The sequence below is a fragment of the Oncorhynchus gorbuscha genome, linkage group LG25 (assembly GCF_021184085.1).
Source record: "Oncorhynchus gorbuscha isolate QuinsamMale2020 ecotype Even-year linkage group LG25, OgorEven_v1.0, whole genome shotgun sequence".
Lineage (NCBI taxonomy): Eukaryota > Metazoa > Chordata > Actinopteri > Salmoniformes > Salmonidae > Oncorhynchus > Oncorhynchus gorbuscha.
Window position 1 is genome coordinate 3474266 of NC_060197.1, and position 26278 is coordinate 3500543.

The window sequence follows — 26278 nt, forward strand, 5'->3', positions numbered from 1 at the left end:
TGGAGGAGACGAGGAGCTGCTCTGTGCCATGAAGACGAAAGTGAAAGTGTTCTCCTGCCCCAGGCTGAGTGGAGTGCACTGCATACAAAGGTGTGCCATTCTCCCTCCTGTCAAATATCCTCATCTCGTTGATGGCTAGCTTCAGCCAGGATCGTAGGGTGTCATTGTGATGACTCCAGCCGATGTGTTACACAACTACTACTGTTGGGCCTTTAACACTCCATTAAGGTGTGTGACTGACATGTTCCCAGGGTTATCTGTGATCACCTGTTGGTCTGGGTTAGAGTGCATTACTGGGATGCCTCCTTTCCGTGGGTGGGATGTCACCACTTGTTCCATGCTTTATTGTTTTGAGCTTCCATCCCCCCTGTTGCTCATTGGCCAGACTGCACTGCTAGTGTAAAATGTCACCCGTAGTGTGTTACTGAGGCGGCCATTGGCTAAGTCACACTGTGATAATTACCAAACCATTGCAGCAGTAAACATCACAAGACAGTGCTCTGATTCACTGGCAGACGGATGGAAGAGCTTCACTTAGTGCTCCCTATGGTGCTCCCTCTCCTCATCTGCATGGGTTTCAGACCTTTTCTCTCTCTCTCTCGCTCTCTCTTCCCTCGTCTTCAGTAGTGCTAGTTGCTCTCTACGATCGACAGGCTCGCCGCCCCATTCTCGGTTTGTGTCGCAAATGTTAATTAAACCCTCTAATTAGCTTTCTTCGCTAAAAGGGTGAATTAAATCAGACCCGGAATGGCAAATGATTCCTGGCATTAGCATAATTGTGTTTTTGAAGTGTAAAGATCTAGGCATTAGGATGCCGGCAGCAGGCATTGTGCAGTGATTTGTTGTGTTTGTGCTGAGGCCCCAAGGGATTGTGGGATGGCTAAGTGACATGGGTATGGTGCACTCTGACCCTGCAGTGGTCTTTAATGAGACCTGTTCCAAGACCTGTGTGTGTTTGTGTGTGTGTGCGTGCTCTACAGTAAGTGACTAAAGCCCCAAAAACATATACCGCACTGCAGGTTTACAAAAAATGTTTGTCAAGGTGTATTGTTAGGACTGATGTTGTTTTGCCTCAATATCCAATGACATTGTTGGTGGACAGCTTGCAGGGTATGTTGTCTGAATGCAGTCAACACCCCTTATATAGCATAAACATTCTAAGTGAACTTGCACTGTGGTTTGCATCCACCTGGTAATTGATTGTTGTGTGCTTGAAAGAGGACGTGAAGTAGCAAGAAGCCAACAGTGGGGGGAAAAATAGAGAAATTGGTTTGTGAATAACGATCCGTGTGTGTGTGTGTGTGTGTGTGTGTGTGTGTGTGTGTGTGTGTGTGTGTGTGTGTGTGCGTGCGTGCGTGCGTGCGTGCGTGCGTGCGTGTGAGTGTCACAGGAGGTTGACTTAATTGGGAAGGATGGGCTCGTGGTAATGGCTGGAGCGGAAGTGGTGGAATGGCATCAAATACATTAAACACATTGGTTTCCATGTGTTTGATGCCATTCCATTCACTCCATTGCAGCCATTATTATGAGCCGTCCTCCCCTCAGCAGCCTCCTGTGGTGTGTGTGTGTGTGTGTGTGTGTGTGTGCGTGCGTGCGTGCGTGCGTGCGTGTGTGTGTGTAAGCAACACAAGACTGGCTTCTCTGCTCTTTTTGGAATCCTGACATTCATTTGGTCAGTGTTCCCCACTGTTAGATTGATGGCAGGAGTGCTCTAACAACAGAGAAACCAAGGGCAACGCCACAGAGCTGCAACTCCACTCTGAGAAAAGCAAACAGCACAGGACAGAGACTGAGAAAAGGTCAGAGAGGTCCAATAAAGACGACAGATGGAGAAAGTCGGCTGAGACGATAGAGAAGATTGGAGTGCAAAGACAAAAAATGAATCAAAGAACTAAACGAGCTGAAACGCAACATACAGTACATGGAAATGCAGAAACATATGAACAAAAAGGAACACGTTCATGTCCAAATCCATTCGCACCACTGACACTATGAGCATCGTAACAGCTGACCTGTATGACAACAAGACTCCTCTAACACATGAGCCCCCACACACATAATATACAGTGTCTTCCGAAAGTATTCAGCACCTTGACTTTTCCACATTTTGTTGTGGTGAGAGACTATAAAAAAAAGAAGGTTTTCAGTACTTCAGTGGAACGTGAAGGAAATCACACTGCAAACTATCACCCTCGTGCACTTAGGGAGATCACGAATATCATGGACACATTGGAACTATTGGTTATACTGTACGGAGGTTAAACGACCCTGACCTAGTCAGATATACAGTACTTTCAGAAAGTATTCACACCCCTTCACTTTTTCTACATTTTGTTGTGTTACAGCCTGAATTTAAATGGAGATGTTTCATCACTGGTCTACACGCAATACCTTGTCATTTCAAAGTGTAATTACGTTTTTCAAAATGTTTACAAATTCGTTAAAAATTCAAAGCTGAAGTGTCTTCAGTCAATGAGTATTAAACCCCTTTGTTATGGCAAGCCTAAATAAGTTCAGGAGTAACAATTGGCTTAACAAGTCACATAATAAGTTGCATGGACTCATTCTGTGTGCAATAATAGTGTTTAACATGATTTTTTAATGACTACCTCATCTCTCTACCCCACACACACAATTACCTATAAGTTACCTAATTCGAGCAGTGAATTTCAAGAACAGATTCAACCACAAGGACCAGGGAGGTCTTCCAATGCCTCGCAAAGAAGGGCACCTATTGGTAGATGGGTAACAACAACAAAAAGCAGACGTTGAATATCCTTTTAAGCGTGGTGAAGTTATTAATTAGACTTTGGATGGTGTAACAATGCACCCAAGCACTACAAAGATACAGGTGTCCTTCCTAATTCAGTTGCCAGAGAGGAAGGAAACCCCTCAGGGATTTCACCATGAGGCCAATGGTGACTTTAAAATAGAAACAATGGCTGTGAAAGGAGAAAACTGAGGATGGATCAACAACATTATAGTTACTCCACAATACTAACCTAATTGACAGACTGAAAAGAAGGAAGCCTGTACAGAATAAAACATATTCCACAACATGCATCATGTTTGCAATAAGGCACTAAAGTAAAACTGTAAAACAAAATGTGGCAAAGAAATGAACTTTCTGTCCTGAATACAAAGTGTTAGGTTTGGGGTAAATCCAACACAACACATCACTGAGTACCACTCATCATATATGTTTTTTGGTGGCCGCGTCATGTTATGGGTATGCTTGTCATCGGAAAGGACTAGGACGTGTTTTTATGCTAAAAATAAATAAAATAGAGCTAAGCATAGGCAAAATTCTAGAGGAAAACCTGGTTCAGTCTGCTTTTCCCCAGACAGGACAGTAACCTAAAACACAAGGGCAAATATACACTGGTTGCTTACCAAGACAACATTGAATGTTGCTGAGTGGCCTAGTTACAGTTTTGACTTAAATTGGTATTCAAATCTATGGCAAGACTTGAAAATGGCTGTCTAGCAATGATCAACAACCAGCTTGACAGAGCTTGAAGAAAAGAATAATGTGCAGATATTGCACTATCCAGGTGTGCAAAGCCCTTAGACTTAGAGACTTACTCAGAAAGACTCACAGCTGTAATCGCTGCCAAAGGCGATTCTTACATGTACAGTATTGACTCAGGGGGTTGAATACTCATCTAATCAAGATACAGCATATTCGTTTTATTTTTCATTCCACTTTGACATTAGTGACAAAAAGATGACAACTAAATCTATTATAATCCCACATTGTAACACAACAAAATGTGGAAAAAGTAAAGAGGTTTCTGACATTTTCTCACTACACACACACACACACACACACACACACACACACACACACACACACACACACACACACACACACACACACACACACACACACACACACACACACACACACACACACACACACACACACACACACACACACACACACACACACACACACACACACAAGCATACATCTCCCCGAGGCCTGATTGAGTGTAAGTGTCTGCGCTGCTGGTCAAGGTCAGCTGATAATGGGAGTGATTGAGAACGGGGAGCAACAGTCTCAGGTAATGAGATTTACGACCCTGAGCCCCCCTCCACCTCCCCGTGTCCACCCTCCACCTCCCCCTGTCCACCCTCCTCTCCCACTAACATGATTTATGGCTCTAATAGATGTCTACGCTCCCCAGATAGAGGCTTCACTGCACACATTACCACTGAGGAAAACTCATCCTTCCACAATGTGTGGGTGACCAGAGAAACAACTCTACCAGAGGAAGAACTATGTAAGAGCTGGCGAGGTGCTATAGCCAAAGCCACACTGCGTAGCCTCTCTACCCTATGTTAACCACCAGTATACCACACAGGAAGAGCTTGCCACCAGGATACTATACAAGTAGAACACCGACATTGACATTTGCAATATCCCAAGTGTTTGGTGACCACATAATGTAAGCACATCTCGAGTTTGCTTTTAGAGTGTATACTGTAGCATACATAGTCATAACTTACCAACGGCATACTGCTGTTACTGCCAGGCTATACCAGATCGCATCACACATCAAAAGGTCGTGTCCAGATTTATCTAAACATTGATGCACATTCTAGGTTGTTACTTTTTTTCATTTCACACACATAAAATAGTACATTCTTTGTCTATTCTGCTTTTGTTAACAGAGGATTCTAGAAACCAAACGACAGCGAAACAGTCAGATAGCATCCCACTAGTTTTAATGCTAATATTTGCTGTGGCTCAAAACACCAACTGTACGTGTTCAAAATGAAGGTGAGTGGGATTTGGCTTCTTGTTCTGTTGTTTGCACTGAGCCGGTCTCCAGGCTCGTTGTTTTAAAGTAGGAAATGAGACCCTGTTATAAGCTCCTCTAAGCCGAGGTTGGCAGTTATTGACGTGCCTTGTCCTTGGCTGGAGGTTTATTTTGTTGATTTTTCCCTCTGCCAATCAGAAAAGTCGCAAGTAGCAGTCACTTTGAACAGCCTGTTAATCTATAATCTCATATCACTACACCCTGGCAGGGAGTGGGTGGAGGGGACACTGCATCGAAGGCAAACAATAGCTGATGGTGTAGCGTAACCTATGACTGTTGATGTTATGTGAGATGTGGTGACTGTTGATGTTATATGAGATGTAGTGACTGTTGATGTTATGTGAGATGTGGTGATTGTTGATGTTATGTGAGATGTGGTGACTGTTGATGTTAAGTGAGATGTGGTGATTGTTGATGTTATGTGAGATGTGGTGACTGTTGATGTTATGTGAGATGTGGTGACTGTTGGTGTCATGTGAGATGTGGTGACTGTTGGTGTTATGTGAGATGTGGTGACTGTTGGTGTTATGTGAGATGTGGTGACTGTTGATGTTATGTGAGATGTAGTGACTGTTGGTGTTATGTGAGATGTGGTGACTGTTGATGTCATGTGAGATGTAGTGACTGTTGATGTCATGTGAGATGTGGTGACTGTTGATGTTATGTGAGATGTGGTGACTGTTGATGTTATGTGAGATGTAGTGACTGTTGATGGCATGTGAGATGTGGTGACTGTTGATGTCATGTGAGATGTGGTGACTGTTGATGTTATGTGAGATGTGGTGACTGTTGATGTCATGTGAGATGTAGTGACTGTTGATGTCATGTGAGATGTGGTGACTGTTGATGTTATGTGAGATGTAGTGACTGTTGATGTTATGTGAGATGTAGTGACTGTTGATGGCATGTGAGATGTGGTGATTGTTGATGTTATGTGAGATGTAGTGACTGTTGATGTTATGTGAGATGTAGTGACTGTTGGTGTTATGTGAGATGTGGTGACTGTTGGTGTTGTGTGAGATGTGGTGACTGTTGATGTTATGTGAGATGTGGTGACTGTTGGTGTTATGTGAGATGTGGTGACTGTTGATGTTATGTGAGATGTGGTGACTGTTGATGTTATGTGAGATGTGGTGACTGTTGATGTTATGTGAGATGTAGTGACTGTTGATGTCATGTGAGATGTGGTGACTGTTGATGTCATGTGAGATGTGGTGACTGTTGATGTTATGTGAGATGTGGTGACTGTTGATGTTATGTGAGATGTGGTGACTGTTGATGTTATGTGAGATGTGGTGACTGTTGATGTTATGTGAGATGTGGTGACTGTTGATGTTATGTGAGATGTGGTGACTGTTGATGTTATGTGAGATGTGGTGACTGTTGATGTTATGTGAGATGTGGTGACTGTTGGTGTTATGTGAGATGTGGTGACTGTTGATGTTATGTGAGATGTGGTGACTGTTGATGTTATGTGAGATGTGGTGACTGTTGATGTCATGTGAGATGTGGTGACTGTTGATGTTATGTGAGATGTGGTGACTGTTGATGTTATGTGAGATGTGGTGACTGTTGATGTTATGTGAGATGTAGTGACTGTTGATGTTATGTGAGATGTAGTGACTGTTGATGTCATGTGAGATGTAGTGACTGTTGATGTCATGTGAGATGTGGTGACTGTTGATGTTATGTGAGATGTGGTGACTGTTGATGTTATGTGAGATGTGGTGACTGTTGATGTTATGTGAGATGTGGTGACTGTTGATGTTATGTGAGATGTGGTGACTGTTGATGTTATGTGAGATGTGGTGACTGTTGATGTTATGTGAGATGTGGTGACTGTTGATGTTATGTGAGATGTGGTGACTGTTGATGTTATGTGAGATGTGGTGACTGTTGATGTTATGTGAGATGTGGTGACTGTTGGTGTTATGTGAGATGTGGTGACTGTTGATGTTATGTGAGATGTGGTGACTGTTGATGTTATGTGAGATGTGGTGACTGTTGATGTCATGTGAGATGTGGTGACTGTTGATGTTATGTGAGATGTGGTGACTGTTGATGTTATGTGAGATGTGGTGACTGTTGATGTTATGTGAGATGTAGTGACTGTTGATGTTATGTGAGATGTAGTGACTGTTGATGTCATGTGAGATGTAGTGACTGTTGATGTCATGTGAGATGTGGTGACTGTTGATGTTATGTGAGATGTGGTGACTGTTGATGTTATGTGAGATGTGGTGACTGTTGATGTTATGTGAGATGTGGTGACTGTTGATGTTATGTGAGATGTGGTGACTGTTGATGTTATGTGAGATGTGGTGACTGTTGATGTTATGTGAGATGTGGTGACTGTTGATGTTATGTGAGATGTGGTGACTGTTGATGTTATGTGAGATGTGGAGGACTCTCACTTGGTCATCTTCTGGTATGTCAGAAGCATGTTGGTCTGTTGGTAATTTTACTGCTGACCAGACCTGGGTTTAAATACTATTTAGGGTATTTCAATTACTTTCAAAGACCTCTGGAAGTAAGTATTCAGATATTTTTATTTGAAAAGTAGTTGAATAATGGAATGTATTTGTAAATACTCAAATACACTAACTCAACTACACTCCCATGCATTTAACCCAAGTATTTTAAAAATAGTATTTTATATAAGTCTTTGAAAATACTTGAAAATACTTCAATAGAGGTTGTGGATTCGGGTCACATTATTTGTAAATACTCAAACACACAGAAAATAAGTATTTAAATAACAAAACAAGTTGTTGAACCAATGTCTACTGCTGACTTTTTAAGACAATAAACTAAAATCAAACTGTAACTATGCATTTACATGGTCGTTCTATAGACAGCTACAGTTTAGTTATACATTGTTACACATTAATACCTGTTTGCATCATGCATCATGCAAGGATTTACAAATTAACTCACAATTGTAATTACACTCAACATGGTCTGAGGGACATTTATTGTAAAGTGGGACCAGCTTAGACAGAGACAGGCCGAAATTGGCCCATACACATTTTCCTTTGAAATAGGACCTCCATGATTTAAAAAAATGTAATAAACACTTTCTTCTAATTTTCTAGAGTCACGGGCCTATAGCGGGGGAAGGCTAGAGGCAGACAAAAATAGAATAATTGATAAGAAAAAAAGTGGAGGACTAACCTCCGGACTCGATGGGACCTTTTAAAGGCAGTACATGTATGTCACTCCTTTCTGTCTCTAAGGGCCTCATTAGGAGAGCCCCATGTCTCCTCTCTGTGAGTCCTTGTAAGGTCTCTGCAAGCCTCTACCTGACTTTGGGAGCCCCCCTGCTCTGGACTGTTTAAACCAGCTTTAGAGCCCCCAATTTCTGCTAGTTTTATTGTCTCTAGTGAGGGAAATGAATTCATGGGAGGTATTGCGTTTGCTAAAAAATCTCCCTCTGTTTGGACTAACTTCCAGATAGGTATTTGTCACAATCATTTGAATTATTAAACTATGTGAAAAGGAACTACTGACTTGGAAAGTAGGTCCACCGATTAGGACCAAATTGTCTGTACAAAATCCACTCCATCACCAAAATGAATCGTAGAGAACAGATTTTGTGGCAGTGTTTTAAAGAATGTATAAATGGGGTTATATGTCTTAAGTGATGAAGAGCACGATCCCATTCATGATACCAGACTGGAGACGTGCCAATATCTTCTCCATGGTCTCCCCAGGGAGTTACAATGGTGTTAAGTTGTAGTTGAAGTTGAAAGGGCAGTTTTAATTCTCTGTACAATATATGCGGCTTGCTGTGGCTGCTTTGATGCTCATACTCGACTGGTTAGAGAGAAACTCCTATCATCTCACATTGACTGCAGGGTACTTGATACTGCCATGTGTCAGAACGGCTGAGGATGCACTGTAGCTGATTTGCCACCTGTCAGCATCAAACGTCGAGAGGAAAGTCAGTAACCTTCACACAAATCCCTGCTGAGGTACAGAGTATGTTCTTCTTATGCTGGAGAAATGCACGTTAGGATATTTCAGTCATCTAAAGAATGTTCACTGCGCTGGTATCGGTTCAAACGTACTATTATTGAGTCTGTGCATGGTACATGTATTGCTCTGCTTCGAATATTACATCCACATTTGTTGAGGTGTTACGATCATAATCACCACCAGCCTTAAAGCTTTTCATTGAACTTAACAATAAACGTGGACAGTCCCTGAACCAGTAACTATTTCACTGGGAGAGACTTTGCCTTTTGTAACAGAGCCATCATGTTAGCTTCACACAGATCCCAGTACAGCTTGAGTTTGGACCTGAACGAGGCCCAACAGACGTGAGAGAAACGACTAGTTGGATGACTCAGTCGGAGGCAGCAGCTTGTTAGAGTGGAAATGGATTAGCCGTGGCACAATGGGAGTCTTAGGCGTGTCTTAGGCGGCTGCGCTACAGCCTGCCTGTGTCACCCGGGCTGCTAGACTCATTTGTGCCCAGCGGTGCATACACCAGCCAACTCACACACTGTTTTTCTAATTGCCACAGTTTCACTGTCGGCATCAGACAAAGCTCAGATTTACCCTACGGCGTCTCGATCTCATTCTGTCTGTGATGTGAACAAAATGTTTCTTCTTGAAAATGGCACCTTTGCCAAACATTGCTCCTTATTCAATCAGAACGGAAATGATTATGGGGATATCATAAAAATGACTTGACATGAGAGAAGTGTTTTATGTTGTATACTAGAATGATAATGTCTCTTTCCCTAAACTTACATACACTGCCATGTCTCTTTCACCTAAACCCTTACATACACTGCCATGTCTCTTTCACCTAAACCCTTACATACACTGCTATGTCTCTTTCACCTAAACCCTTACATACACTGCTATGTCTCTTTCACCTAAACCCTTACATACACTGCTATGTCTCTTTCACCTAAACCCTTACATACACTGCTATGTCTCTTTCACCTAAACCCTAACATACACTGCCATGTCTCTTTCACCTAAACCCTTACATACACTGCTATGTCTCTTTCACCTAAACCCTTACATACACTGCCATGTCTCTTTCACCTAAACCCTTACATACACTGCCATGTCTCTTTCACCTAAACCCTTACATACACTGCCATGTCTCTTTCACCTAAACCCTTACATACACTGCTATGTCTCTTTCACCTAAACCCTTACATACACTGCCATGTCTCTTTCACCTAAACCCTTACATACACTGCCATGTCTCTTTCACCTAAACCCTTACATACACTGCCATGTCTCTTTCACCTAAACCCTTACATACACTGCTATGTCTCTTTCACCTAAACCCTTACATACACTGCCATGTCTCTTTCACCTAAACCCTTACATACACTGCTATGTCTCTTTCACCTAAACCCTAACATAAACTGCTATGTCTCTTTCACCTAAACCCTTACATACACTGCTATGTCTCTTTCACCTAAACCCTAACATAAACTGCTATGTCTCTTTCACCTAAACCCTTACATACACTGCCATGTCTCTTTCACTGAAACCAATTTGCACCTGCTCTACCACTGGAACTGAACTGCACATCGTTTATTATACATTACTTGCAAACTAATGCATATTGCACATTTCTATATAATACTTACATTGTACTTAGTTACAGTTTATACACAATCTAGCAGTTACTTATACACAAGCTGATCCTGGATTTGCAGCCAGTGAGAACTTCTCCTAATCATCATCAGTCTCTATTTAAGCAATAAGGCCCGAGGGGGTGTGGTATATGGCCAATATACCACAGCTATGGGTTGTTCTTAGGAACGACGCAACGCAGTGCCTGGACACAACCCTTAGCCGTGGTATGTTGGACATATACCACAAACCCCTGAGGTGCTTTATTTGTATTATAAACTGGTTACCAACATAATTAGAGCAGTAAAAATACATGTTTTGTCATATCCGTGGTATACTGTTTGATATACCACGGCTGTCAGCCAATCAGCATTCAGGACTCGAACCACCCAGTTTATAATCTTAAATATGTCATGACAGTCAACTGTTTGTCATTAATCATCATCAGCAATGAACATAACGACAGACGAGAAACCAAACATGCTGTCATCATCAATCAGGCACAGGTTTCTATGTGACAGTCTTAACATTTTGCCATAGTCAGGTAGGGACAGGCAGACAAATGGCCATGCAAACATGCTGTCAGCAGCAACCAGACAATGAGGTCCAAATCTGCTCACATCCTCCCTTTAAGATAGATGATAGGATAATAGCACTTGCTAGATAACGTGTTCTGAATTTACATGGAAGGGATTGTAGAGTATACAGTTTTTATGATAAAGATAAGAGATGTCTTACTGTCTTTGATAATGGGTCTCTTCTGTTTTTGTTATGCAGGTAAACTGATGTTCATATTCTACTATGGACGGTGTGTGGTACAGACTGACATCGACTGGAGCGGAACATGCCACGAGGACCATTCAGCTCTACCATAGGTGTGTCATCATGTGTGTGTCTGTGTGCATCAATACTGAAACCATTCGTCTGTATTTATCCACCTACTGCATCATCTTTACTCATTTTAACTGTGAAGAATGTTTGATTAGGCTGTGTTTAGACAGGCAACCAATTATTATCTTTTAATCATTCATTTTGTCTTTTGACAAATCAGATCAGCTCTGAAAAATATCTTATGTGAAAAGATCTGATGTTATTGGTCAAAAGACCAATTAGTGTAAAAAATATCAGAATTTGTATGCCTGTGTAAACAAAGCCTAAGTATCCACCTTTTCCTGGTGGATCTGTGCTTACTTTTTTTTTAAACTTTTTTTTTCAGTAGGGATGTGTGCATACATTGTAAAGTTTTAAAATATTCAACTTTGAATTATGTTCTTGTTGCTGCATGAAATTAGATATTCTAATCAAGTAAAGTTGTTAATGGTCTAATCTCTGAAAGTCATTGGATAATATGGTGCTTAAAACATTTAAAATATTCAATTTATAATGGTAAATACTCAAGAGAATGCTTCATAAATATACAAAATCCTATTTCCTCTCTATTACATGCCTCCCAAAAGACCTTGCAATGTCAACCCTTTGTGAGTCTGTGTGATGAATTTGTTTGCTGGCTGCTCGAAAGCAACCAGTTTTGTATTGTAAGGCGGATGTAATCCCTCTAGATCACATTGCTTGGATCAAGGACTACAACTAAGGGAAATGTGCAAAATAGAGGTGTTCAGAGCTGGTGTGTGCGTGCGTGTGCGTGTGCGTGTGTGTGTGTGTGTGTGTGTGTGTGTGTGTGTGTGTGTGTGTGTGTGTGTGTGTGTGTGTGTGTGTGTGTGTGTGTGTGTGTGTGTGTGTGTGTGTGTGTGTGTGTGTGTGTGTGTGTGTGTGTGTGTGTGTGTGTGTGTGTGTGTGTGTGTGTGTGTGTGTGGCTGAGCAGGGGGGAGCTAGCGGGAGCTGGCGGGAATGGGAGTGTGTGGACAGCCCAGGTAAATTGTGATTGACAGGCCCTGAAGCCCTCAACAGCGAATAGATGAATAATATAATATCCTGTGGTGCCAGCCCCCATCCAGAGCTTGGAATGAGACACATACAGTGGGGCAAAACGTATTTAGTCAGCCATCAATTGTGCAAGTTCTCCCACTTAAAAAGATGAGAGGCCTGTAATTTTCATCATAGGTACACTTCAACTATGACACACAGAATGAGAATTTTTTTTTTAATCACGTTGTAGGATTTTTAATTAATTAATTTGCAAATTATGGTGGAAAATAAGTATTTGGTCACCTACAAACAAGCAACATTTCTGGCTCTCACAGACCTGTAACTTCTTCTTTAAGAGGCTCCTCTGTCCTCCACTCGTTACCTGTATTAATGGCACCTGTTTGAACTTGTTATCAGTATAAAAGACACCTGTCCACAACCTCAAACAGTCACACTCCAAACTCCACTATGGCCAAGACCAAAGAGCTGTCAAAGGACACCAGAAACAAAATTGTAGACCTGCATCAGGCTGGGAAGACTGAATCTGCAATAGGTAAGCGGCTTGGTTTGAAGAAATCAACTGCGGGAGCAATTATTAGGAAATGGAAGACATACAAGACCACTGATAATCTCCCTCAATCTGGGGCTCCACGCAAGATCTCACAACATGGGGTCAAAATGATCACAAGAACGGTGAGCAAAACTCCCAGAACCACACGGGGGGACCTAGTGAATGACCTGCAGAGAGCTGGGATCAAAGTAACAAAGCCTACCATCAGTAACACACTACGCCGCCAGGGACTCAAATCCTGCAGTGCCAGACGTGTCCCCCTGCTTAAGCCAGTACATGTCCAGGCCCGTCTGAAGTTTTCTAGAGAGCATTTGGATGATCCAGAAGAAGATTGGGAGAATGTCATATGGTCAGATGAAACCTAAATATAACTTTTTGGTAAAAACTCAACTTGTCGTGTTTGGAGGACAAAGAATGCCGAGTTGCTTCCAAAGAACACCATACCTACTGTGAAGCATGAGGGTGGAAACATCATGCTTTGGGGCTGTTTTTCTGCAAAGGAACCAGGACGACTGATCCGTGTAAAGGAAAGAATGAATGGGGCCATGTATTGTGAGATTTTGAGTGAAAACCTCCTCCTTAAACGTGGCTGGGTCTTTCAGCATAACAATGATCCCAAACACACAACCCGGGCAACGAAGGAGTGGCTTCGTAAGAAGCATTTCAAGGTCCTGGAGTGGCCTAGCCAGTCTCCAGATCTCAACCCCATAGAAAATCTTTGGAGGGAGTTGAAAGTCCTTGTTGCCTAGCAGCAGCCTCAAAACATCACTGCTCTAGAGGAGATCTGCATGGAGGAATGGGCCAAAATACCAGCAACAGTGTGTGAAAACCTTGTGAATACTTACAGAAAATGTTTGACTTCTGTCATTGCCAACACAGGGTATATAACAAAGTATTGAGATAAACTTTTGTTCTTGACCAAATACTTATTTTCCACCATCATTTGCAAATAAATTCATTCAAAATCATACAATATGATTTTCTGAATTTTTTTCTAATTTTGTCTGTCAAAGTGTACCTATGATGAAAATTACAGGCCTCTCTCATCTTTTTAAGTGGGAGAACTTGCACAATTGGTGGCTGACTAAATACTTTTTCTGCCCCACTGTATCCTTCTGAACTCTGACAGATTCTGAGAATGATTCTCTCTGTGTGTGTGTGTGTGTGTGTGTGTGTGTGTGTGTGTGTGTGTGTGTGTGTGTGTGTGTGTGTGTTTTCTCATTTTGCGACCAATCTTTATCTTTGAGACACCCAACCACATACCTTGTCTCAACCTACCCAGGGTTGGGGCTATTAAAGACAAGTGTCTTAAGCTGACTGTAACCACCATCACCCTTCCAGGAAGAGGAGAGAGACTTATTATGATAGATTCTAAAAGATGTTGGCAGGCTCTACTTGGACCTTTGTGATTCCGACCAACTGAGCTAAGACCAGAGCTCTCTAGGAACATGGTGATGAGACGTGAGTGGGAGTCACTCCTGTCTGCAAGGCACCAATCAGGGGACGGGGTTTCTTGGCCCTGACAGTGTAGTGTCAGTCTGGGAGGTGGTCTTTAAGGTGCTCCGTGGAGGCCCTGAGACAGAGAGACATGCCCAGAGATCTGGTACCAGATGGCTAGTAGAGCTAAGGCTTAAGGAAGAAGGAGCCACATACATACAGAGATACAGTTATATAGCCACACTGCCAAACCCATTGGCCAAATGCATTACTTACCGGTTCCCTATGGCCTGCTCACTCAATTATTCAGTCACGTACACACACACACACACACACACACACACACACACACACACACACACACACACACACACACACACACACACACACAGGCCATGTGTCCCTGTCTGCCAGACCTGTGAGGTTTCCCATTAGTTGGGGTGCAGTGTGCTGGAGAGGCGCGCTGGGGCGAGAGACATCAATTTGCTTCCTCTAATGCGCTCGCTGCCCCCACAAGACATATTGATTATTTTCCCCCCGCAAAGTGACAAACAGCATTTTCTGGGGCATAATGGAGATGGATGGTGGGTTTATGAGCAGCCCTGGGGAGAAGGTGTTGGGGGGGCACCCCTCCTTCATACTCTCCAGACCCCCCACCGAAAAACGGCTGAAAACAAACATAGTTAACAAGGAGAGGAAGAGATGGAGGCGATGGGGTTGCTGCGGTAGTGGGAGGGGTGTAAACGGGGATGGAGGGAGGCAGATGTCGAGGAGCGATGTTCCTTCATTAGATACCTCCTCTCTGGAGAACCCCCTCGATCACCCTCCCCATCTTAATGGCCGCCTCACTGAGAGTTGCAGCTGCTTCAATATTAACTCTGCATCAACACCAGCCTCGGATAGGTTTACCTTACATCTAGCTCGTCTGCAGTGGAATTTACTTACCAAACAGCTGAAGAGTGAATGAATTTCTTTTACATTTATGTGTTGTAGGCTTTATTTAACATGTTTTTAGACTTTCAGTTGATTCATAGTACAATTTTCTTTCAACGTGATATTTGACTATTTGTAAGTCTTTTGATATTTATTTAGTCCCCGTCCTGTCAGGAGATAGTGGTGTTTGCTACACCAGTCTAGTTATGCCAAGCAGTCATTACCCCAGGGAAAGGAAAAAGGAAGGGTGCATTTGAAATGTATTTACACAGAGCTCCTGCCAGGGAATGGAATGACGATTGCAAGAAATGGTAGAGCTTTGAGACACCATTAGATCGGACATCAGGTAGCCTAGCGGTTACGAGGGTTGGTTCAGGAACCGCAAGGTTGCTGGTTTGAATGTCGTAGCAGCCTAGGTGAAAAATATGCCGATGTGCCCTTGAGCAAGGCACTTAACTCTAATTTCTCCTATAAGTTGCTTTGGATAAAAGTGCCTACTAAAAATTACAAAAAAAAAAAAATTTTAACTCACCAACCGTGCTCTCCATCATAGATAAGTTGGGGTTTTGCTTCCCACTGGTAAGGTGAAAGGATGCCATCTTTGATCATAATTTTGATCAATACTCTGCTTACAGATCATCATCACCTGAGCAAACCTTGCTTTTTGACAGCTCTTTGAAATATCTGAATTCCCTTTCTTTCCCACTACCGTATTTTGTTTTAAGAAGTGTCTTTAACATTTTTTGAAATGGTTCGTTTGACAGAGCTGACTGGTTCTCCACACTAGACATTTTCTTTATTTAATTCTAATATCGCAAAACTTTGCGATATTGACCTTTGACTCGCTGTCTTTTCTTCTCTACCTCCTTTCCCTCTTCACATCTTAACAAATCCCCATAATTGATTTGTTCCCTTTTAATTCCACATAAAAAAAACTGCGTTTGGTTATTAGAAATGCCTTAACTGTCACACAAAGAAATTTAATATGTCCCGATATAGGCTAAGTTATAAACATGCATTTGTCATGGTTTAAAATAGAGCGCATGAGACTGGGTAGCAATAACCTTGTGCAGGGCTTTTTTGTTGTTGTTTGTCATTCACAAACACAAACATCTCAGATACCTGAAAATACATCAAACAGAACAGCCCCAAACTGAAAGGAGTCTGACACACGGTAGACAGAACAGGAGAGTGAGCTTAACATATACATACTGTCACCACACAGAGCAGAGCCAAGCTGTCAGTGATCACAACAGACGTTATATGGGAGGGTTATTACTGGCCCAGTCTGATAAGCGGAATGATCTGCAGCGCTGATAAAACCTTCGGGTGGGATGGAGGGAGGAGGCGTCTGCTGGCTATTATCCTGCATCGATTTACTCCTGTCAAGGTTGGCTGGGCACGTAATGAAGTGTGGGATCTTGGGATGGCGTGCGTGCTCGTCTGCACCATATAGCTTTTTGGTGATATTGGGTTTCTACGAGAGTTGGCGTCCGGGTGTGTGTGAGTGATTGTGGACGGGAGAGGAGGTATTTTCTGCAAGCACACTTTATTGCACAAATAAAGTGTTTTCTCTTTCATCCTGTTTGATTGATTGAATGCTTGCTTGTTTTTTTAATTGATTAAAGATTGTTGCTACCTTTAGCAACAATTCAGTTGGTCAGCCCAGAATTCACTGAACGACTGCAAAGGGTATGTGATTGTCCCTGTGTAGAATTTCCACGACAGGTATAAGGTAGAACTCGCCTTCAACATCCTTTTCGTTTTCTCTCTAGGCACCTCTCTCCCTCTGACTTTCTCTCTCTCCCTCCCTGCCTCTCCCTCCCTGCATCTCTCTCTCCCTCCCTGCATCTATCTATCTCTATCGCTCTAATCCATGGCTCTACAGATTCTCTTTGTACTGCTGTCTGACAAGTCTGCTCATTCTCCAGCTCTAAGGACTGCCCCGGTGCTTGGGATAACGGGACAATACGCTGGGTGCCGTGGCGCGATAAGCCCGGAGGATGCTGGGAAACACACAGAGTGTCACCCAAAGCGATAAAGCTCTATTGTCTTCTGTGTCTGCAGAGTCGGGATTATGGTTTTATGGACGGCTTTAGCGTTTCGCAGAGGCTTTTGGAGAACGGCATGCAGCACAGACACCATGGCCGTTCAGGCAGACTGCGTGAGCATGAGACAGACGTCTACAGCACGTTTTCACATCTGTCTCATCCAATCGTCCTCTCTGTTTCTCGAAAGACTCGCACCCCCCAATCGTGTCATGTGTCCGTATGTATGAAATCACCTCACCCAATAGCCTTGCCTGATGACTTTTTGCTCAGGTAGCTCTCATCCAATAGCTTTTGTGAGAAATACACAATGGCGTCTATGCCGTTATCCAGTTATCCATCTCTGTCTCACGGTCTTCGTTGCTATGGCGCAACAATCAGGCTATGATATTGATCTAGCCAGGGGACAATTTATCAAACTATTTTCCTTCAGTAATACCACCCAAACCTTCTGTTTGCTGCAACACTATAGGAACTGTTCAATTTGCAAATAAGTGCTATTGTGTGGCTCCAATACCCAAGTGACTTTTTATTCTGTTCTCTGGCTTGCAGAAAGGTGTGTTTCAGCACCAGAGGCAGCTAAAGTTCTATTGAGTATGGGGGGGGGGTTGGTGGAGATTCGTGGGCACCTTTTCTCAATATCGCCTACCACCCATCCCTTTGACACAGCCTTAACAATTGAGTAGGGGAGCAGTAGGCTGACCTTGACCGCTCGGATGATGGAGTGGGGGAACGCCTCATGTGAGCAGATCCCCTAAAAATAGCATAGGCAGCAATTAAGCGCCAATCTAATCATCCGCCTGCGTAAACGAGCCGACGATTCCGCCCTCATATTCCCCAGGCTTTCCAGACCGTTTCCTCATCATCTTTGGCTATCTGTTTAATTACGCCCCCGTCAGCCCCAGATGAGGGAGCGATAGCCTTATCACCACGGCTCATTTCCAAATCCATGAAATTAATCAAGCTAACCTCCCATCAGCAGACTGCTATGGCTTGGTGGCTTGGTGACATAGTGGCATAGTGGAGTCAGTGTGAGAACTTAGCTAACTGGAACTTTAGTGCTTTTCCCAGGGAACAGAGGATGTTCCTAGATCTGGAGCAATGATGTTCCCCAAGGTGCTCCTTACATACAGTTCTAACGTACAGCTGTTTAGATGCATAGTTCACAAAATATTATCATGTTGCTTTGATTAACCTGACCAATTGTAAGGTATTAGTGAGTACCTTTACAAAGTGGCATCAGTGCCACTGGAGCTGTTCCAACTGCCCACCCTCCAGAGGAAAAGACTGTGCTCGGCCAACCAAAGCCAGGCTGAGTTTCTCTCCGAGGTGTGCTCCATTCTGACAGCCAGGGTCTCAGACATCGATTTTGGACGTGAAGGTTGGGCGGATCCGTCACCACGTCGGGGGCTGGCAGCAGAACCAGACAGGCGGATGGAGATCTCCCTCTAGGTTTGGGCCGTCATTTATCTCTAAATGACGGCAGATGGTGGGCTTGGCGCCGGTGCCATCCTCTCAATCTCCCAAGGTGCATTTCTCTGATGGATGTGGATGAGGGGAGGGCTGGGAAGTGGCTGTGCACATCTGTGCTGCTCGATAACGGGGGGCTAAGTGTGTCTGTGTGTTAGCCGTAACTTCTCGCATATTAATCATACCACCTTCCTCTGAGTTTATTCACTTCTTAGCTACATCTCTCACCGCTTGGCCCTCTCAAGTGGTGAGAGAAGCCCTCCATTCGATCCTGTGGAGGAATTCTTACCAACAAGATTTCACACTGTTACAGCCAAATGGACACTAAATTCTGTTCTGAAGGTAAAGTGTTCCTTAGTTTAGTTTTAATAATATAACACAGGGTATCCTTAACTTGGTCCTCAGGAGCCCAGCGTCGTCCGGGTTAGGGAGGGTTTGGCCGGCAGGGATATCCTTGCCACATTGCACACTAGCGACTCCTGTGGCGGGCCGGGCACGGTGCGGCTGGCTTCTGGGTTGGATGTGCATTGTGTCAAGAAGAAGTGTGGCTTGGTTGGGTTGTGTTTCGGAGGACGCATGGCTCTTGACCTTCGCCTCTCCCGAGTCCATAAGGGAGTTGCAGCGATGAGACAAGACTGTAACTACTACCAATTGGATACAACGAAATTGAGGAGAAAAAAGGGGTGAAAAATACAACAAAAAAAACGGAACCCCTTGAAGTCCCGAGGACCGAGTTTGGGATACCCTGTGTTACACCATTAAAACTGAACCCCTTGGGATCCCGAGGACCGAGTTTGGGATACCCTGTGTTACACCATTAAAACTGAACCCCTTGGGATCCCGAGGACCGAGTTTGGGATACCCTGTGTTACACCATTAAAACTGAACCCCTTGGGATCCCGAGGACCGAGTTTGGGATACCCTGTGTTACACCATTAAAACTGAACCCCTTGGGATCCCGAGGACCGAGTTTGGGATACCCTGTGTTACACCATTAAAACTGAACCCCTTGGGATCCCGAGGACCGAGTTTGGGATACCCTGTGTTACACCATTAAAACTGAACCCCTTGAAGTCCCGAGGACCGAGTTTGGGATACCCTGTGTTACACCATTAAAACTGAACCCCTTGGGATCCCGAGGACCGAGTTTGGGATACCCTGTGTTACACCATTAAAACTGAACCCCTTGGGATCCCGAGGACCGAGTTTGGGATACCCTGTGTTACACCATTAAAACTGAACCCCTTGGGATCCCGAGGACCGAGTTTGGGATACCCTGTGTTACACCATTAAAACTGAACCCCTTGGGATCCCGAGGACCGAGTTTGGGATACCCTGTGTTACACCATTAAAACTGAACCCCTTGGGATCCCGAGGACCGAGTTTGGGATACCCTGTGTTACACCATTAAAACTGAATCCCTTGGGATCCCGAGGACCGAGTTTGGGATACCCTGTGTTACACCATTAAAACTGAACCCCCCCCCGAGTTTGGGAAACCCTGGTATAACATGTATCAAAGATGATTGTGTTTGTAACACATGAGTTGTAATATATTCTGAGAGCTGTAAGGCCTCAACATCCTGTATGCCTTTAAACGGCTCTCTCTTTGTCACTCACACAAACACGCAAAACACGTAGTAGACAGCAGGTGTATTTGGACAGTAGAGGCCCTCGGTCAATGGCTGACCTCCTTGTTAGGGTCATCTCATGGTGTTAATAACCCTGGCCTCTTGCCAGAACCATTAGAGTGGAGATAACGGCATCATTAGCCCGCCCATCCACGTCCTAACACTCACATCTCCATGGAAACCCTGGGCTCTGGCTGCTCCGCGAGGCGCCCTTGGGATGCTCCCTGCGTCGTCATGGGGTGGCAGGTCGGGAGTGAAAGCTGATTTAGCGACTGCATCAGAGATCTGGCAGATTAGTGGAAGGGAAATAGGGGCCAGCAGACAGTCAGCAGGGTGATTGGCTCAGCAATAACAGAACACCCCTTTGCCGACAGGAACCGGCACTATGTGGATGCAATGACAAAACAGACAGTTAGCGAACTCCGTCGGGGCTTTACGAGGCGTGACTTGCTTTCGCATAGACTTGATTGTAGATGTGCCATTCAGTAGTGTGATTATGTAATGATGGCAAACTGTTACAGAGGACTTGAAGCAGTAAAGGACCCGACACATTGGTTCCTAGGGGACATTAAGCATGGCGTAATGTCCATCTTAATAATACCGTACGTAAACTTACATGCACCTTAATGTTAAGCATGGCGTAATGTCCATATTAATAATACCGTACGTAAACTTACATGCACCTTAATGGTAAGCATGGCGTAATGTCCATCTTAATAATACCGTACGTAAACTTACATGCACCTTAATGTTAAGCATGGCCTAATGTCCATCTTAATAATACCGTACGTAAACTTACATGCACCTTAATGTTAAGCATGGCCTAATGTCCATCTTAATAATACCGTACGTAAACTTACATGCACCTTAATGTTGTACTCGTTGTGTTACTGTACTCTTGTTATTCAGTGCTGTCAGCGTGTTATAAACCTGCTGCAGTCTATCAGAAAATGGTCCCATTTGGATTTAATGAATTGAGTCATTCATGCCCAAATAAACAAATCAATTATTATGTTTGAGAATGACACGGTGCTTTATTGAGAGTTCAAAGGAGTATCAAACTAGTGAGTTCTTGTATTTCCTTTCCCAGTCTGCTGGTTCAGGCTGTTTGATCACACTTTGGGCAAGGCGATCGAGCAGATTGTCCTGACAGATTGGTGTGGAGGATGAATCTGGAACAAACGTGTGGGAAGCAGAAGATTCTGTTGGATAATTATCCTCCTTACAGCCCCTCTCTTACTAAAATATATCAGTGTAATATACCAATGCATACACTTGGTGGGCCTGCAAGCCAGAGCTTTGCATTCAGCTCTCTATATGCTTGTAACACGCCACGGCATGTTGATAAACCAACAGCTGTTGTTATGGTTGTTTTCATTGTTTGAATTGGCAAATGTCTTTAGTGACGGCAAACCTGAAACGTACCCTTCAATCGATTTCAGCGGCGCCCAGTGATGCCAGACGGTTGGTGAATTGATCCCATAACAGGAGTTACGGTGGATCTTCTTTAGATTTTGAAAGGTTTTATAGTCGCAGATCATGGTTGGAATCAAAAGCGAAACGAAGTACGTATCATACTAAAGGGTGACGTAAGGGTTATGCTACATTTGGCAAAGTCCCAGACTACGGACCTGTTTAACCAACCATTATGAATAGTCAAGGAATATACTGCATGTATGCATTACACAGGGTTTGATATATACTTCATTATAAATGGTTTAAGCTACACTTTCTGAGACGGATACCTCTTTTAGGGTTAGGGTTTTAAAAGACTAGGTGTCTAACATAAAACATGAATGGAATAATGGGCAATATGTGGTGTGTTTGTTTAGCGAAATGTTGAATCGTGAACGCTCCCGACGGTTTACAGAGCTTCTAGGAAAGCTGACACTCACTTAGCCCCAAAAAACCATCTCTATCTAGTCAAGATCCCCCACTGACTCCTACCATCGATCCTCGGCACAGAGAGAGATGGCTCAGGTCTAAATATTGTCCTTTGTGTTTAAGTAACGTCTCTTAGCAGTTACAGAGGCTTTCCGGTGTACTTGGCCTGAATGTGTTAGTGCTGTTACTCTGTGTAGACCACATCATCACTTGATGCAGACTGATAAACTGCTGAAGGACAGTATTCTATGTAAAGTATTACAGATTCAAACACAACAGGAAGACTGCTGTATAGCTGGCTCACAACAGAGAGTCACTTTCAGTTGAAAACGGACATTTAATATGTTATTTGTCAATGGGACAGAACATGCAAAGAAGGTTTGTGTCTTCGGAAAGGGCCTTTACAAATATGTATAAGCAATATTGACAGAGCTTTGGAAGTTCTAGTGCTGTAGTGGTTCAGACACAGTTCTGAGGACCTTTGGGCAGAGTCATGAAGTAAAATAGCAACACCAGTTTAGCACCTGTTCTCCAAAGGAGCTGACAGGATGACCTGCAGAGTATATGGCTGGACGGTATTCTCAAGGTTGGAGTGTCCTCTTCCGCCCTTGAGACCACACGCAAACACTCCGCGAAAGTTTTTACGTTGTGCCTGCCGCCTGCTCCTTGCTGACTGGCAGCTCATTAAGGCAGCGACGCGTCATGCACGTGTTTGCTCCCAGACAGGCCGCGCCACGGGCTGCATGCTAATTGGGGAGGCGTAGCCGGTGTTGAAACGACCTTGTGTCCGCACCAGGCTCTGATTATGTGAGGGGGGCGGCTTGGCGGGACGCCCACGCGGGCGATTCGCAAACACGTTTTGTTGTCTGCCTAGCAGGGGGCCTCTCTCCTCCTCCGTTCCGACTTGCTACTCCTCGCCCCTTCTTCATCTTGTGAAGCCTTCGTTCTAATCTGACCTCCAGGTTTCATAGCAAAGTCAGCCAACTCTGACCACTCATCCCACGTGAGAGCCGTCAAAGGAAAGAGAGAGTGAGAGAAATGAAAGAAAGAGAGAGAGATGTGAGAGGATAAGAAATAACATAATAATAATAAGGACAGACATAATAGACATAATAAGGACAGACATACAGGAATGCTGGAAGAATAGAAGAATGGTGTAGAACATAATTCTACAAACAAAGATAGACTTTTCCAGTCAGAATCAATGCAGCATGTACGGTTATGTTAGTTGTAACCAAACGCTATACTTCTGACGAGTCATTCACTAACAGGCAGAGAAATGTAATGGTGCGCTATGTAGAAATCACACATTTCCTGGTTGCTAAAATTATAATTGTTCGCCTAATTTCAGTTTATGTGACAAAACAAGCAACTATAGTGTATATAATTATTGTACCATCTAAATTGTTGGGAAATATTTTTCAATAACCAAAAATATTGTATTTTCAGCTGTTTGAAACTGGTGTACAAAACCAAAAGTAAAAGAAGCAAAAACGACAGATCTATAACTAACATTTCTATGTGAATTTAATCCAGTCGCCCAAAAAGTTACATATTGCAGCTTTAACTGCAATATTTTTCATAACATTGTCATCATATGGTAGAGCTCTCTTCTCACAATGCAGGAGGCAGGTTTTCAGAGTAAAAAAATCATGACTGGAGTAGGCTGAATAAAGGCCAATCAATGATCCACATGCACACACACACACGCACACACACACACACACACACACACACACACACACACACACACACACACACACACACACACACACACACACACACACACACACACACACACACACACACACACACACACACACACACACACACACACACACACACACACACACACACACACACACACACACACACACACACACACACACCGTGGAGAGGGTTGCCAGCCAGAGTGTTTAAGTGCCATCAGTCCTCCTGCCCTGCCCTCGTAGATAAAGAGGGACCTGCCATCAGCCACACGGCCGTCTCGTTCAGTCCTCATTAAAAAGCCATCGTATTAAGAAATCATTTCAGCTTGTCCTGATGAGCCTTTTATTGCCTACTCTAAAATCTTTTCACTTATCGAGGAGTCGAAGGGAGTGGGAGTGCTATGGAGAACGAGAGGTAGAAAGAGAACGAGAAAGAAGCTGAATGGAAGATTGCAGGGGAGGACAGATTTGATTTTTAAATTAAGGGCATTTTATCATGACATTCTGAAGGCTATTTCATCCTCAAGGGTGAAATGCTGGCTTTGGCTTCTCCAACATCAGATATGGATGTCCTATCTTGCTGCAGGGAAACACTCTTCAGAGAAATGTTGGCTAAGTTGGGAAGGGGTCTTCAGGCCAGGTCTTGGTTGTGTTGAATTATTGAGTGCAGGCGTCTGTGTGAGGAGTTGCTCCATGATGTCTTGGGACTTACAGTATTAGGGCAGTTTTCTGACTTGGATGTGTTCTTTGGTCTTTAGCTCAACAGGTGTATCATTGTGAAACGTGTCGTAATAGCTGGAGAGATGCTGGTTATTAGAAACAGTGTTGAGGGGAGCTTCCTTCTACTAACATCTCCTATTCTCTTGGATGCAATTTGGTTTGGTTTTGGGGTGTGGCTCAGGGGCAGCCATTACAGCAGTAGCCCATTACTCATCTTCCTAGCTGCTGTCTCGGAGCTCCCGCTCCAGTGCTAATGCAGATTACAGGGATATATGAGGGCTATTTTGTTCTCAGTGGGGTGGGAATGATCACTAGCAACCGTAGCTCTCTCAGATGTACGAGTATACATCTGTTCCCACTGTGAAATCGCACCCAAAGATCCATCAGAGCCAGAACCCAATCAAATCCGTGGATAGTACATCAATTACACGTTAATTAGCACTTTATAGGAGTTTAATTATTCATGTACAACATGTTAATAGATGGCAAGGCCTTTGCAGTTTGGGGTAGTTCCAGAGTCCACTTCTAATGGTTAGAGTGAGTCATTATTCATCTGTTGTGTAAATAGCCCATTTGTCATGTAGTGCTATTGGAGCTAAAAATGTTTGAGCAATCTGTCTCTCCAATAGCGCCAGTTTGAGGCGGATCAATCGATCTTTTTACAATAAATCTGTCACTGCTCATTGTGTGCCATGTAATACTGAACCATTTGGAACAAAATTGAGAAGGGAAGAAAATAGGACACTTTGAAAAGAGAACCTATTTTTTGCACATCTATCAAATGAGGTCCATAGGGTTTTATAGAAGGCTTCAGTTGTGCTGCTAATGGCAGTACTACTAACTCATTTTATACTGCTGCCATTAACAATAGGGATGTTTAGCAATGGTGATAGTAACTAACTGTCACCACATTACATTTATATTATTTTATATAATAATTATAATAATCTATCCCCCCGTTCTTCTTTCAGGGCCCCGCAAAATCATTGGAAGAAGTTGTTTCAGTGACCAACATGTCAGCAATTAGCACATTAACAGGTGGGTTGGCTGGTGCCACCATCTCACATACAGGTTAGTCGTGTCTTCAGAAGACATCTATTATAGAGATAAAGCGAGGTTATCGGTCTATATAATACTTTACGCACCATGTCCATAATTATACCTGCAATTGTGTAACCCCCCATCCCCCTCTTTCTAAAACAGGTCACAAGATGTGCTGGGCTCACCCTCCATGAATCCCAAGAATCCCATCATGCCCTAAGAGTTTAAAAGCTCCAAACCAGCTCGAACTCAACCTCACATGACTCCAGTTCCCATCACCAACTTGACTCCAGTCCCTTGTTGTTCAGTCCTGCTGTTTCCACCCAGCGGTTTAGTTGTGACAGTGGCTTCCAATGAGAATCCAGTTGGCCTTCCCTCTCTTGTATCCCTCATTAACGTTGGCCCCCATGTCAGAGCCCTGGGCCGCAGAGGGGAATGCTCTCATGGTGTCTCTGCTGTACGGAGAGCCAGGTCTGATCCCAGCCATGAGGAGCCCACAGGCGGAGAGCCCTGTTTAAAATTCCGCTCTGCAACGT

The 26278-nt window shown here is 43.6% G+C and overlaps 1 long non-coding RNA gene across 1 annotated transcript; it reads left to right on the forward strand.

The window, feature by feature from the left end:
- Nucleotides 1–26278, forward strand: LOC124013789. Its single transcript, XR_006834931.1, has 4 exons — nucleotides 1–90; nucleotides 11211–11308; nucleotides 25673–25739; nucleotides 25905–26278. It is a non-coding gene; the product is annotated as an uncharacterized LOC124013789 (long non-coding RNA).